At 41.4% G+C, this 13,101-nt stretch overlaps 1 non-coding gene across 1 annotated transcript; it reads left to right on the forward strand.

The window, feature by feature from the left end:
• Nucleotides 1-144: 144 nt before the first annotated feature.
• On the forward strand, nucleotides 145-250 carry LOC118654822. Its single transcript, XR_004967087.1, has one exon. It is a non-coding gene; the product is annotated as a U6 spliceosomal RNA (small nuclear RNA).
• The last annotated feature ends 12,851 nt before the right edge of the window (nucleotides 251-13,101 follow it).

Consider the following 13,101-nt stretch of genomic DNA (forward strand, 5'->3'; position numbering starts at 1 on the left):
CTGTGGTCAATCAAGGGGCAGCCACGTTGGTGGATGAAGTTTCAGAGCAGTAAGGCTGGACACTGTTGTAGAGAATCAGAGCAGCTCTGAAGAGCCCAGTCTGTAGCCAGGTGGTCAACAGTATATGCCAAATCTGTGGGGTGAGTGCTCGCTTCGGCAGCACATATACTAAAAAAAATTGGAACGATAGAGAGAAGATTAGCATGGCCCCTGCACAAGGATGACACACAAATTCGTGAAGCAAATTTACAAAAAAATAAATAAATCTGTGGGGTAAGGCCAGGCTAGAGAAGGAAAAAATGAGGAACATGGGATGAGATCAGAGAGTGGGCCAATTCAGGTAGATCAGGGCAGGTCCCTGCATAGTAACCCCCTAAACGAGATCCACAGCAGGCCAAGCTGGCTTAAAAACTTGTGCTTTGTAAAAATAATGAAATCTGCCCTGACTGGTTTGGCTCAGTGGATACAATGTCGGCCTGCAGACTGAAGGGTCCCAGGTTCAATTCCGGTCAAGGGCACGTACCTTGGTTATGACCACATCCCAGTAAGGAGTGTGCAGGAGGCAGCTGATGTTTCTCTCATTGATGTTTCTAACTCTCTCTTTCTCTACTTTCCTCTCTGTAAAAAAATCAATAAAATATATTTTTAAAAAATAAAAAATAAAAATAATGAAATCCATAAAATTTAGAGTTTTCTTTTAGCCTACATAAGAAATAAAACACTTCTCTATGTAAAAACATAAATATTCCAAATATGGGGGGCATACCAGGCCTTTGGGAAACCCAACCTGCATTTCATTCAAAGTTCAGCTCAAATGTCACTCCTTTAAGAAAGCCTTCCGTGCTTGGTTGGTGTGGCTCAGTTGTTGAGCATCGGCTTATGAACCAGGTCGCAGTTCGATTCCAGGTCAGGGCACCTGCCCGGGTTGTGGGCTTGATCCCCAATGTGGGGCATGCAGGAGGCAGTTGATCAATGATTCTCTCTCATCATGGATGTTTTTTTCTCTCTCTCTCCCTCTCCCTTCCTCTCTGAAAGCAATAAAAATATATTTTAAACAATAAAAAGGATACGATTTAATCCATGTGTTCACCCAAGTAAGAAATATCCAAATAAAGTTGTAGAACATTTCTATCACCCCAAAATATTCTTATGTGTCCCTTTATAAATAGATTTATGGTTCTGGACTTTCATATAAATGGGGAGACAAGAGGGTCCTAATATAAGTGACAGGAGAAGATGTGACTTTGGGTGGTGGGCACATGGTGCAACATACAGATCTTGTAACATAGAAACCCACACCTGAAACCTTTATGTTCATGTTGACCAGTGTCACCCAAATCAATTTAATAAATAAAAAATAAAAAATAAATGGAATCATACAACATACATACTTTTGTGATTGGTTTCTTTGCTAAACAATGTGGGGGTTTTTTGTTTAATTAAATGTATTGGGGTGACATTGGATAATAAAATTATATAGGTTTCAAGTGTACAATTTTATGAAACATCATATGTATATTGCATTGTGTGCCCATCTCCCAAAGTCAAATCTTCTTCTATCAACATATATGTGACCCCCTTTGATAGTGGGATAGAATATTTCAATTTGAGGCTCTTCCGAAAAAATAAAACTATTTTAAAATGATAGCAGAATATCAGCTATTTGGAGCAAGAGAATGTAGCACTGCTGCAGTGTCTCCATTTTTAATACCTCCAAATCTGGCTATCTGCAAAACCCTGGTTTTCTATTCAGTACATTCTAAATATTAGCAGAGAAGTTTAAATTCTATCCCCTGACCCACTACTGAATAAAGGGGACACTTGAACACATTTCATTATTTTCGTAGACCTCAAAACCTTCAATTATCTGATTAAACATACTCCTAGGTATGTTGCAATGATTACAATAAAACGTTTTTAGATAACTCTGAATGGCATGTGATGCTAACAAACTGAGTATTAAAATATATTTTATGGTAGATGCTTGCAGATCTTATCTCTACTGCAATAGTTCCCTCCACTTTGCAGCAATCCTCTCTAATAAAGTCTCTCTTTGCCAAGTCTTTAAAAAATGCATTTTTGTGTATACTTATTACCTAATGATCCTTATGTATACATACACATTGGAAGCTGAAATCCCTAGCTCTAAGTTAAATTGGCCAATGCCTACCAAACACAGGAACCTCTCACAAGGCAGTCTCTGGTCTTCTCATCCTTCCCCCCAAAAAAGATGGAGCTTGCCTCAGGAAACATTTCAGTTTCCTGTTTTGTGTGTAGTCACTGCTCAATGAATATTCATGGATTGACCAAAGAGTATGATTGGATTCTTTGTGGGGACAGAATTGTTGGGCTCTGAGAAAAGAGGGTTCAGGGAAGCCCAAAACAATGGCCTTTAGCTCTTGGCCATGATGAGACTATATAAGTCAGGTTGTTAAATGGGTTTATATATTGCTTAAAATATTCACAATTTTATATCTTCTGGGATATTGTAGACTAGTGGTCATTAGGAAGCCAATGAACCCATTCAGATGGCTGGTTTTGAACAAAGTGATGTGGAAGGCACAGCAGAAGCTGGAGAACAAAGGGAGAAATGACCACTAGCCTGTTTGGCTCAGTGGATAGAGCATAGGCCTGTGGACCAAAGGCTCCTGGGTTCGATTCCAGTCAAGAGCATGCACCTTGGTTGCAGGCTCTTCCCTGGCCCCGGCCCTAGTCAGGGCTTGTGCAGGAGGCAGCCAATCAATGTATTTCACATCGATATTTCTGTCTTTCTCTTTCTCATCCATGCTCTCTAAAAATCAATGTAAAAATATCCTCAGTCGAGGATTAAAAAAAAAGGGGGGGGGGGAAATGGTTCCAGAAATGGACACATTGGTGTGCCCCATGGGATATTATATACAGTATCCACACTTTAACCCCACTCTCAACTATTTTTATGTTTATTGTCTGAAATTTATAAATAGAGAAATGTACACCACCTTTTAGCAGCAAAAAGGGAACCAGGAAAAAAGCGGTTGATCCATTTTCTAAGAAAGATTGGTATGATGTGAAAGCACCAGCTAACTTTCCTTCTGGCACTTGTGGATAAACAATTCACAAGACCTGGACCATTTACCATTTGTTCTAATGCAGAGGTGGCACATTGCAGTGAGCTTTTGGTTAGCTTAATATAAAATGTGCTATTAAAAATGCGAATTAATTCTCAACATTTATTAACCAGAATATTTCTTATAAAAATCAATATTTAAGGCTTCATTCACTTGGAAGATCTGCTAAAAAAACATTCCTCTTTCTGTTGGGGCAACAATTGGCAGGAGCTATGGAGATGGCTACAACTCAGCTCACATCACTCAATTATTCTACGGCTCGCCTTCTGAGAAAGGTAATCTGTGACATTAATTGGGCAACTTATTTTTCTCATCTCATCAGACAAACTCATATCCCTAATATAAGATCACCACTACTCGCAGGACATGGGATGTTTTCTGCTGCCTTTGCTAGGAAACTTGGTATCCTGGCTATAAACATATCTATAGATTGTGTTCTCCCAAGTTAGCACTTTCAAGAACTGCAAAACATTTGAGATGTTGCATTACTTGTAACAAGTTAGCTTAACACAGTTTCATGGATGCTTATCGAAGACATGAGACACCTGGGTCAGAGACAGAGACAGTTTCATCCTCATACCAATAGCAGTAGCTGGAATATCAGCTTTTGCACTGGTTCCCTAAGTCTCAACTCTCATAGGCCAACACCAACAGGACCAGAAGACACCAACACACGTATGGGTTACATTACAGAAGGATTCTAAGCTTAGGGGACTTGATCTTTTATAATGGTCAGTAAGCATGACCTTAGCTCTAGAGCAGTGGTTCTCAACCTTCCTCATGCCGCGACCCTTTCATACAGTTCCTCATGTTGTGGTGACCCCCAACCATCAAATTATTTTTGTTGCTACTTCATCACTGTAATGTTGCTACTGTTATGAATCGTAATGTAAATATCTGATATGCAGGATGTATTTTCATGATTACAAATTGAACATAATTAAAGCATAGTGATTCATTACAAAAACAGTATGTAATTATATATGTGTTTTCCGATGGTCTTAGGCGACCCCTGTGAAAGGGTCGCAATGCACAGGTTGAGAACCGCTGCTCTAGAGGGAGACATTATTTTTTTTTATTATGGGACAGTAAATAAACCTGTTCTTTGTGCTGAAGGGAAACACTATTTCTATCTAATTCTAAGGCTGTTTGCTATGCAAAGTTCTTTCAAAAGTTAGTCTGGAGCAAAGGCAATCAGTGTCTCTACTTGTAAGATATACAGAAACACAAGAGACCTATGAAGAACATGTACCCAGCGTCATTCACCCAAATAGGGAACATTATGTATGAGGTCTACTAGATTTCATATTTTCATTAAGCGGCTATTTATTGCATGATTACAGCGATAAGAGATGTGCTGGGCCCTGAAAATACTAGCTTGAAAAAGACCTACTTTTTCCTCCCAAGGCATTGTGAGTCAAGCAAGTAAATCACCAATTGCAATTGAGAGAGTGAGTGAGAAAAATGATTGAGGAGAAGGGGTGAGGTCATGAATTATTGGACCATGATCAGATATTTGGACATACTCAAGGGCAATATGGGAACAAACCCAGAGATAGGCCAGTTAAGAAGCTTTGGCAAGAGTCTAGGCAGGAGATGGCTCTGGCTTGAAATAAAATGGCAATGCAGAGCAAGGAAAGAAGCCACAGTTCAGTGATATTAAGGCAATAGAATTGATCAGAGAGGAATCTAAGATTGTGCCCAGTTTTGGGCTTGTGCAGCTGGATGATTGGTGATGCTGGCATTAACTGAGATAGGGAACAGAGGAGGAAGAACAAGTTCTGGGTTAATATAAAGAGTTCAAATTTGGACACTCTGACTTCAAGGTACCCATAATCCAAGCAGAGATAGCCAAATAGCTAGATAGACATATATGCCATATAAATCCAAAACATTACTAGTAGTTGCTAATATTATGTTAATGGCTTTTATAATTTAAAAATTAATGGTTTCACATATTATATGCAAATCAATAATTATCTGATAAATATTGTATAATAGGAAGTATATTTTTCTCCCTTTGTAAATAATGGAGAAAAGCATGGCTAAAAATAGTGTGGCTATCTATTAAGAAGACAACTCCCAGGCCTAAATAAATCCCAGGGTACTTAGTGTGCTTTCATCATACTCAAATAAATCTTTTAAGAAAAGGAAATAGCACTTCATTTTAAGTCAAAGTGTCATTTTCACTGTAATTGCAACTGATATATCACTAATGCACCATTTGACAACTTGTGATTTAAAAAACTCCAGTAGTTCACTGTATCACAAATCATGGTTAGTAGAGCTTTTTTGTGCATATAACACACTTTTTAAAAGCTTACATTTACCATCCAAAAGCCATGGTGAAATAGTTAATTTTGCCTGTGATGTTGTTATTACATTACTGCCAGAATGAAATAAAATTCCAAATTGTTAATGAACTAAGTGAATTTTAACTCATACGGGACCTTGTAAAATTGAAACATTCCCCATTAAATATTGTATGTTTATTAAATTATCTAAACCTATGAAGTGTTTTCCACTAAATCCTACAGTACATATTTGTCACAATCACTGAAAGTAGAAATGAATAGGACCAAGCATAACTGGATATCTATTTGTCCCTTCATCTATCACTAATGCTTCCAATCTGTTAAATCATATTTGCCCTTTTCTGGGCAATGCTGTGGTTCATATTTCCCACAGACTAATCATGAAAGCATTAACCAGTAGTGAACTTTTACTCATCACTGTTCTGCTTTACCTTAGTTACAGCAACTTAGTTACTGGGGAAAGGAACACTATCTTGCTGAAATAGCAAGACAATTCAAATTTGTCAAATGCAAGTTGTAGTGAAGACAGATAACCACTGTCTCAGACTTGTACTTTTTATTTATATGAATTTTCTTTTCTCTAAATGTCAGCTGTAATAGGACAATTATTCCCACTACAAGCTTTTTTTCTTAAAAAAAAAAAAAAGCTACCACTACAGGGATATTTTGAAATGCTAAATATTTGTTTCCAGGATGACATTATAGATGGCAGATTTTCTCTTCCTGAAGAATATATTTCCGACAACTGTTTAGCTGTCATATATATTTCTTTAAATTCTCCCCTCTCCATTTTCTCTGAAAACATAAAAAAGTTGACTGGTTCCTAGTAAATTAACACATGGTTTTTGGAATGCAGTATAATTGAAGAAAAGGGTAAGGAAATGCTCAGTTTTCCCATGCATATTACTGGGTAATCAAGGATCAGTGGTTGAAACTGGTTTTCATATCAGAATCAACCAACCATTGCATTCTTTGACTTTTCTATATCTCTTCACTGATGTTGAATGATTTTATGAAAGTGAGCATTTGAAGGCAGCAGAATCCTGGGGATTATTCCATACAGAGCCTATCAAGTTGAGGGTAAGGAGCTGCCACATAAAAACCATTGTTTCCCCTTTTGTGAATGGAAAAATTGGCTCTTGACAAGCCCCCAGATTCCAGAAACTTAGCTGTCATTATTGTTCTAGTTTCATTTGAGAGCAACTCAAGTCTTGGGTGCCCCAGGATCTTCATGGCTTGAGTTAAATAGGTAGGGGTTATTAGAACAGATTCTAAGAACACAGCATAAAAACAAAAGAAAATGGGGATCAGCAGAGCAGAATGTAATGTCATCATGCAGTCTTGAGGTTCAATGCAGAATGCTAAATTGTACTTCTAAGAGAAATTAAGTCCTGTATAGTTTAAAGTATTTTCTTTTTCCTAGCACGATAATATATGCGTGTGGGGATGGGGGATGGAATTAGCAATTTCAGATTTTCCTCATTTTTCTGCTTTTCCATTGCTGGGGATTCCCTAAACCTGTGGTACATTCATCGCCATGAGGGGTGCTGCTCCCTGACTTTGTTTGTTTCCTTGCACCAATGGGGTCTAACAGTGAGCCTCTACTCTATGCTAGATGACCTGTTCAGAAGGTAAGTGCTGTGGAAATTCAAAAGATGATGAGTGTTGAGGAGAACTAGGTTGATCTTCAAAAGCTGGAGGCTTGGAAGCTAATACCAGATGAACTCTAAAGCCAAACTCCCTAGGTCTGAATCTCAACTTTGCTACTCCATTAACTATGACAAATAGAACAAATTATTGACCTCTTTATACCTCAGTTTCTTCATCTGTAAAATGGGACTGATAAGAGTATCTACCAAATAGAATTCTAATGGATATTAAATGGGTTCATATTGATAAAGCATTTAGTGCCTGACACATACTAAGTGCTATCCTAATATTAGTTAAATGATAAATCTCCTTAAATGCAACTTTGTTAAGTTCCCAAGATGAAACTCTTGACACGTGATATGGTTGTACACAGAATAGACACATTTTTATCCTACTGTCCAAGTCTCATATCACAAAGTGTAATCATTTTATGGTGTTAGAGGAATGTGAAGGAGCCCACAGAGAAGGTGGCACAAAGGTGTAACCAGAAAAGAAAACCATAATAGAGGTAAATAAGTGAAGCTACTATATGTTCCAAAATCTACACTGACTCACATGTGGCCATAAATATTTAAATCAATAAAAGTAAAATAAAATAAAATAAAAATTAGGTTCCTTCATTGCACTGGCCACATTTCAAGTGTTTGATTACCACAGGTGGCTAATGGCTACCACATTGGACAGCACAGATCTAGAACATTTCAATCATGACAGAAAGTTCTATTGGACAATACCAATTCACATTTTTAAAGATGGTCCCATTTCATGAGATTCAACTTTTATTTCAACTAAGGCAATTTCTAAATGTGCGATTTGATAGATTTTCTACAAAAAGAGGCTCACAAATTTAAAAACATTCTTTTATAAGGTACACATCCTGATTTGGAGTTTCATAAATGGCAGACCCATGAAACTCAAAGCACTGGGGGAAACTGAAGTCTTGCCCATAAAGTAGGCACACAGTATCAGCCACTCCTTCTGAGCATGCTATGACTGTTCTGTAAGGGTGACTATCTGAATGATGGGAAGAGATGTCCCTAGGAAAACCCCAGGGTGTATATTTGGCCAGATCCCTCTGGGCACTGAACAAAGAACTTTTCTATTGGGAGAAAGGAGGCAAAAATAGAGGTATCACTCAACTTTTTTTCAATATTTGTCTAGATGCTGATTATTACAATTGAAGTAGACGGAATTAAGAAATATACATAGGAATCAAATAGCCACTGGACAATTTGTGATGAGTTGATTTAGTTTTGCCAGCAATTCCCTGACCCTTGCCTGCAGACACTATTTACCAGCCTCTTTAATGGACTCTGTGCAGACTCGGAGACTTCTTCCTAAGCTACCTCTTGTTCACTTCATAAAGTTCAGAACTAAAGAATCCTCCAGGAATTGTTATAGACACTTACCTGGACGAGGCTGATTTCATTCTACTATTGTGGTCATGGTTTTGGTGCTTATACTTAGAAAAATCCAATAAGCATCCCTTTCCACCCATTGCATGTTACCTTAGTAAGACAGATTTTTGTCTAGAAAATGTTCTAGTATAAAAGGAGTGGCCACAGGAAGGCCACAATCTATCATAGTGCCTAGAATTATATCATTATTAATATAATATTTGATTATATAATACCTTATATCTGCACAAAGTGCATGTATTGCCTGGTACTTTTACTCACATAATTTCACTTAATTCTCACAATAATCTTATGCTTAAGATAATTATCTACATTTTTACAGATGAAGAAACAAAGGTTGGCAAGGGAGAGAGAGTGTAAGTCACTAGTTTAAAGACACAAATGAAGGTAGCAGATCTGAGACATGGACACTTTAATTCCAAGCCACTTCTTTTTCAATCACCCAAAAGCCATATCTTGGCTTCATTCATAGTATCTACTTTTAAAATGGCAAATATCCTTAAGAGGAATAAAGATCTAACTTTGTAAGCCATTCACACCTGAGTATAAATTAGAAAATCACCTTAATTTTGTCACTGACCAGAAGTTTAGAAACAGAAAGGCCATTTTTGCCTATGCAGGGCCCCCAAGGAATGGGGCTGTTGTTGATGGGCTGAGGAGAGAGTCATTTGAAGCTAGAGGGAAGGATACAAGTACAATGCTGCCTGTGACCAGAGGCTTCCGTAGGGTGTTATGGCTTTAAATATTGAGGGACCAGTGCTGTGGTCTGTGAGCAGAGCTTTACCGGGCAATGGGGCTTATTGCTTTTTCTCATTTCTCCTACATTCCATTTTCTCCTGTTGCTCCATGGTTACTCTGTTCTTTGTACCTGAGCTTTCTGTCACTTAAGAAGACAGCATGGCCCAGCCCCACAGCCATGCCACTCAAAGGTAAACTGAATTCTCAGACGCACAAAAATGCTAAGTACTCAAATGGGCCCGAGTGAAATTATAAGGAACATTCTCTGGCATTTCCCCAGGCATTACCAGATCCGCTCTAGTCTAGAACATTAAGCACTCCATTTCAGCTGCTCATTCCTCTTGAGACAAAGCCCCATGTCTATAAAAGGCCTATGCTACTGAGTGGAGGGAGGGCGACCTCACAGTGTGCATAAACCAATAAAGCACTTTCAATCTGGCAAAACCCCAGCCCATCATGGTTCCACAGATGTTAATTTTAGGGAAAACAAATTCAGATGTGTTTGCCCAGAGAGAGAACAGCAATGGAGGGTCATTGTATTCTGTGTTTACTTGTATGTATATTGGTTGCTGAGCCCTCATCCTGCTCCAGCCAGCTCTTCTCACAGCTATGCTCCCCTCTCTCCTCATGCTGTCATCCCTATCTGTGCCTCCTCTCACAGCCAGTGTCATCTCACCCTCCCACCCCACCCCTGCCCTCTCTTTGCAATTTCTACCTGAAGGGTAATTAGTCTAACAGAAGCTTTCAGGGAAAAGGCAGTGAATGTTGTTTTTGTAAAAGCAAAAAGGCAGTGAATCCTGTTTTTGCAGAGGCTAAAACCAGCCTTTTTATTTTTTTTTTAAAGAAAACAAGAGCAGTTTTTTAGTTTAATTTCATTGATTTTAGAGAGAGAAAGGAGAGAGTGAGAAACGTCAATGTGAGAGGGAAACACCAATTGGCCACCTCCCACATGCACCCAGACCAGGGAACAAACTCACTACCTGATTGTGTGCCCTCGACCCAGAATCAAACCCACTACCTTTTGGTGTGTCAGACAAGGCTCCAACAAACTGAGCTACACAGGCCAGGGCCAAGCCAGTCTTCACTGTGGGCAGGACAGTGGAGCTGGAGGGACATAGGAGATCTGCGTCTAATCTCAGCACTGTCCCCAACTCACAGGGAGTCTTGGGTAAGTCACTTTCCTTAGGGGCTCAGGTTTCCTTGTCTGTTAAACAAGGTTCTCTATTTGAAATTCTCTATTCTCAGGAATATTATCTATGATCAAGAAATGAGGCTGGGGGTTGAAGACACAGTTGTCCAAAATATCATCCTATCTAATAAAAAAGAAACATGGTAATTAGCCGTACATCTGCTACCCTTCCCATTGGCTAATCAGGGAGATATGCAAATTAACTGCCAGCCAAGATGGCAGCCAGCAGCCAGGCAGCTTGAAGCTAACATGAGGCTTGCTTGCTTCAGTGACGGAGGAATCCAACATTCCCCGCCTGCCTTGCCGGCCTCTGAGCTTGCAGTTTGAAACACTGTTACAAATATAGAAGCTAAACAAAACCCCAGAAACCTGCTTTCAGCTGGCCTGGGATCTCAGAGCTGGAGTTGATACAGTGTTTCAATTATAGAATGCAAACAAACCAGATACCTGCTTTCAGTAGCAGAGGCCTCAGAGCTGGAGCCAGAGCTAAAGCTGGCCCAGAATAAAAGAAAAAAGAAAAAAAGGAGCAGTTGGGAGTTTCAGTCACCTGCCAGCCTGAAAACAGCCCTCAGCCCCTCACCCAGACTGGCCAGGCACCCTAGTGGGGACCCCCACCCTGAAGGGTGTGTGACCAGCTGCAAACAGCCATCATCCCCTCATCCAGGCTGGCCAGGCACCCCAGTGGGGACCCCCACCCTGATCCAGGACACCCTTCAGGGCAAATCAGCCGGCCCCCACCCATGCACCAGGCCTCTATCCTATATAGTAAAAGGGTAATATGCCTCCCAGCACCGGGATCAGCGGAGCCGCGAGGCCTCCCAGCACCGCGATCAGCGTGACGGGGCAGTGCCCAAACCCCCTGATGGGCCCTGCTCTGTGCATGACAGCGGGGAGCTCCCCAACCTCCTGATTGACCCTGCTCTGTGCGTGACAGGGTACGGAGCCCCAACCCCCCTGATGGGCCCTGCTCTGTGCGTGACAGGGGGCAGCGCCCCAACCCCCTGATTGGCCCTGCTCTGTGCGTGACAGGGGGTGGTGCCGCAACCTCCCCATCGACCCTGCCTTGAGTGTGACAGGGGGCGGTGCCCCAACCCCCCAATCGGCCCTACCCTGAGCGTGACTGAGGATGGCATCGCAACCTCTCGATCCGCCCGGCTCTGTGCATGACAGGGGGCGGCGCCCCAACTCCCCAATCGGCTCTGCTCTGAGCCCGACCAGGGACTGCACCTAGGGATTGGGCCTGCCCTCTGCTACCCGGGAGCAGGCCTAAGCCAGCAGGTCGTTATCTCCAGAGGGGTCCCAGACTGCGAGAGGGCACAGGCCGCGCTGAGGGACCCCCCCCTCCCTGAGTGCACAAATTTTTGTGCACTGGGCCTCTAGTCTTTTTATAAAGCCTGAAAAGAAAACATTACAATATTTGCTCATTTAAAACAATAAAAGCAACACACACACACACACACACACACACACACACACACACACACACACCTCTTTCCTCTCTTCTTTGTCCTGGCTGTGGCCCTAGGGACTGACCTCAATGGGCTGTTACCCTTACCCCTTGGCTTTTAGTTGGGTTTAGTTAGTGAGACACCAGCAGGAAAATGGAGTGTGGGAGGAGAAAAAGGTGTATTTCTCTTGCTCCCTGTTAGGATATGATTTTGGAAGCTCCTAAGTTCCTCTACTTATAGCTACAGTTCATTCCAGAAGGTGTCTCTTCCAGGGCTGTAGCTCTTACTTGGTTCTGATAATACAGCATCCTTTCCTTGCCCTTGCCGGCCCATGGAAGGTGAGTCTTTAACAGTTACCCACCATGTGTGCCCTGTCACTTCCCTTCAACCTGCCCACATCAGTGTAAACAGCCACTTCATTCAACTCCCTTCAGTTCCCCTGTTGAGTGCACCATCTGTTTCCTGCCAGATCTGCCTGACACAGAGTCTAGCCAGTAAAAAGAACCCTCTTGAGTGTTTAACACAGAGCACTTTAATGCAGGGAGCTAGGTAAAGGAATTGCTGTGAAGCCAAACAAGCCATTTAGCAACTCAGAGATTACCAACAGCAGGAAAACACAAAAACAGAGTGAGAAGGGGGACAAGCTCTGACACAGGCACTAAGGGACCAGAGCCAACCAGCCTAAGCTGGCACCAGGATAGGTCTGTCCAGCAAGGGGAAATACACAACTCCTGCAGGAGAAGCTATCTGAGGCAAGGAGCATGGCCAAGCTCTTCCTCCCTCCACCCAGTCTCCCACCCATTTCTTCCATTGGCTGAACCCAGCTGATGTAAGAGCCTCCTCAGAAGCTTGGCTTGCAGGGTCCACCTCCTGCCATTCAAAGCAGAACAGGTGAAGGACAAGGACAATAGACTGAGAACAAATAGATCCAGAAGCAGCACAATGGCTGTGACATCTTGGACCAGTTCCTAAGCTACTCTGAGCTTTCATGTTCTTAGGTACAAACAAAAGGTAGTTAATGCTTTATCGGTCTCATGGGGATGCTCTGAACCAAACCCAATAGAATATGTCAGAGTGCTTGGTAAACTCTAAGGAGCTATATAACATAAGGTATCTATGTCTGAGTGCTCTGGAGTTTATGGGCCTGTCAGTTTCTAATCCTATCACTTTTGTTCTCGGGCGACTGCTTTTAGTGTAATACCTCAACCAAAGAAATGCTTTCGCCAGATCAATTCT

Source organism: Myotis myotis, unplaced genomic scaffold, assembly GCF_014108235.1.
Source record: "Myotis myotis isolate mMyoMyo1 unplaced genomic scaffold, mMyoMyo1.p scaffold_m19_p_4, whole genome shotgun sequence".
Lineage (NCBI taxonomy): Eukaryota > Metazoa > Chordata > Mammalia > Chiroptera > Vespertilionidae > Myotis > Myotis myotis.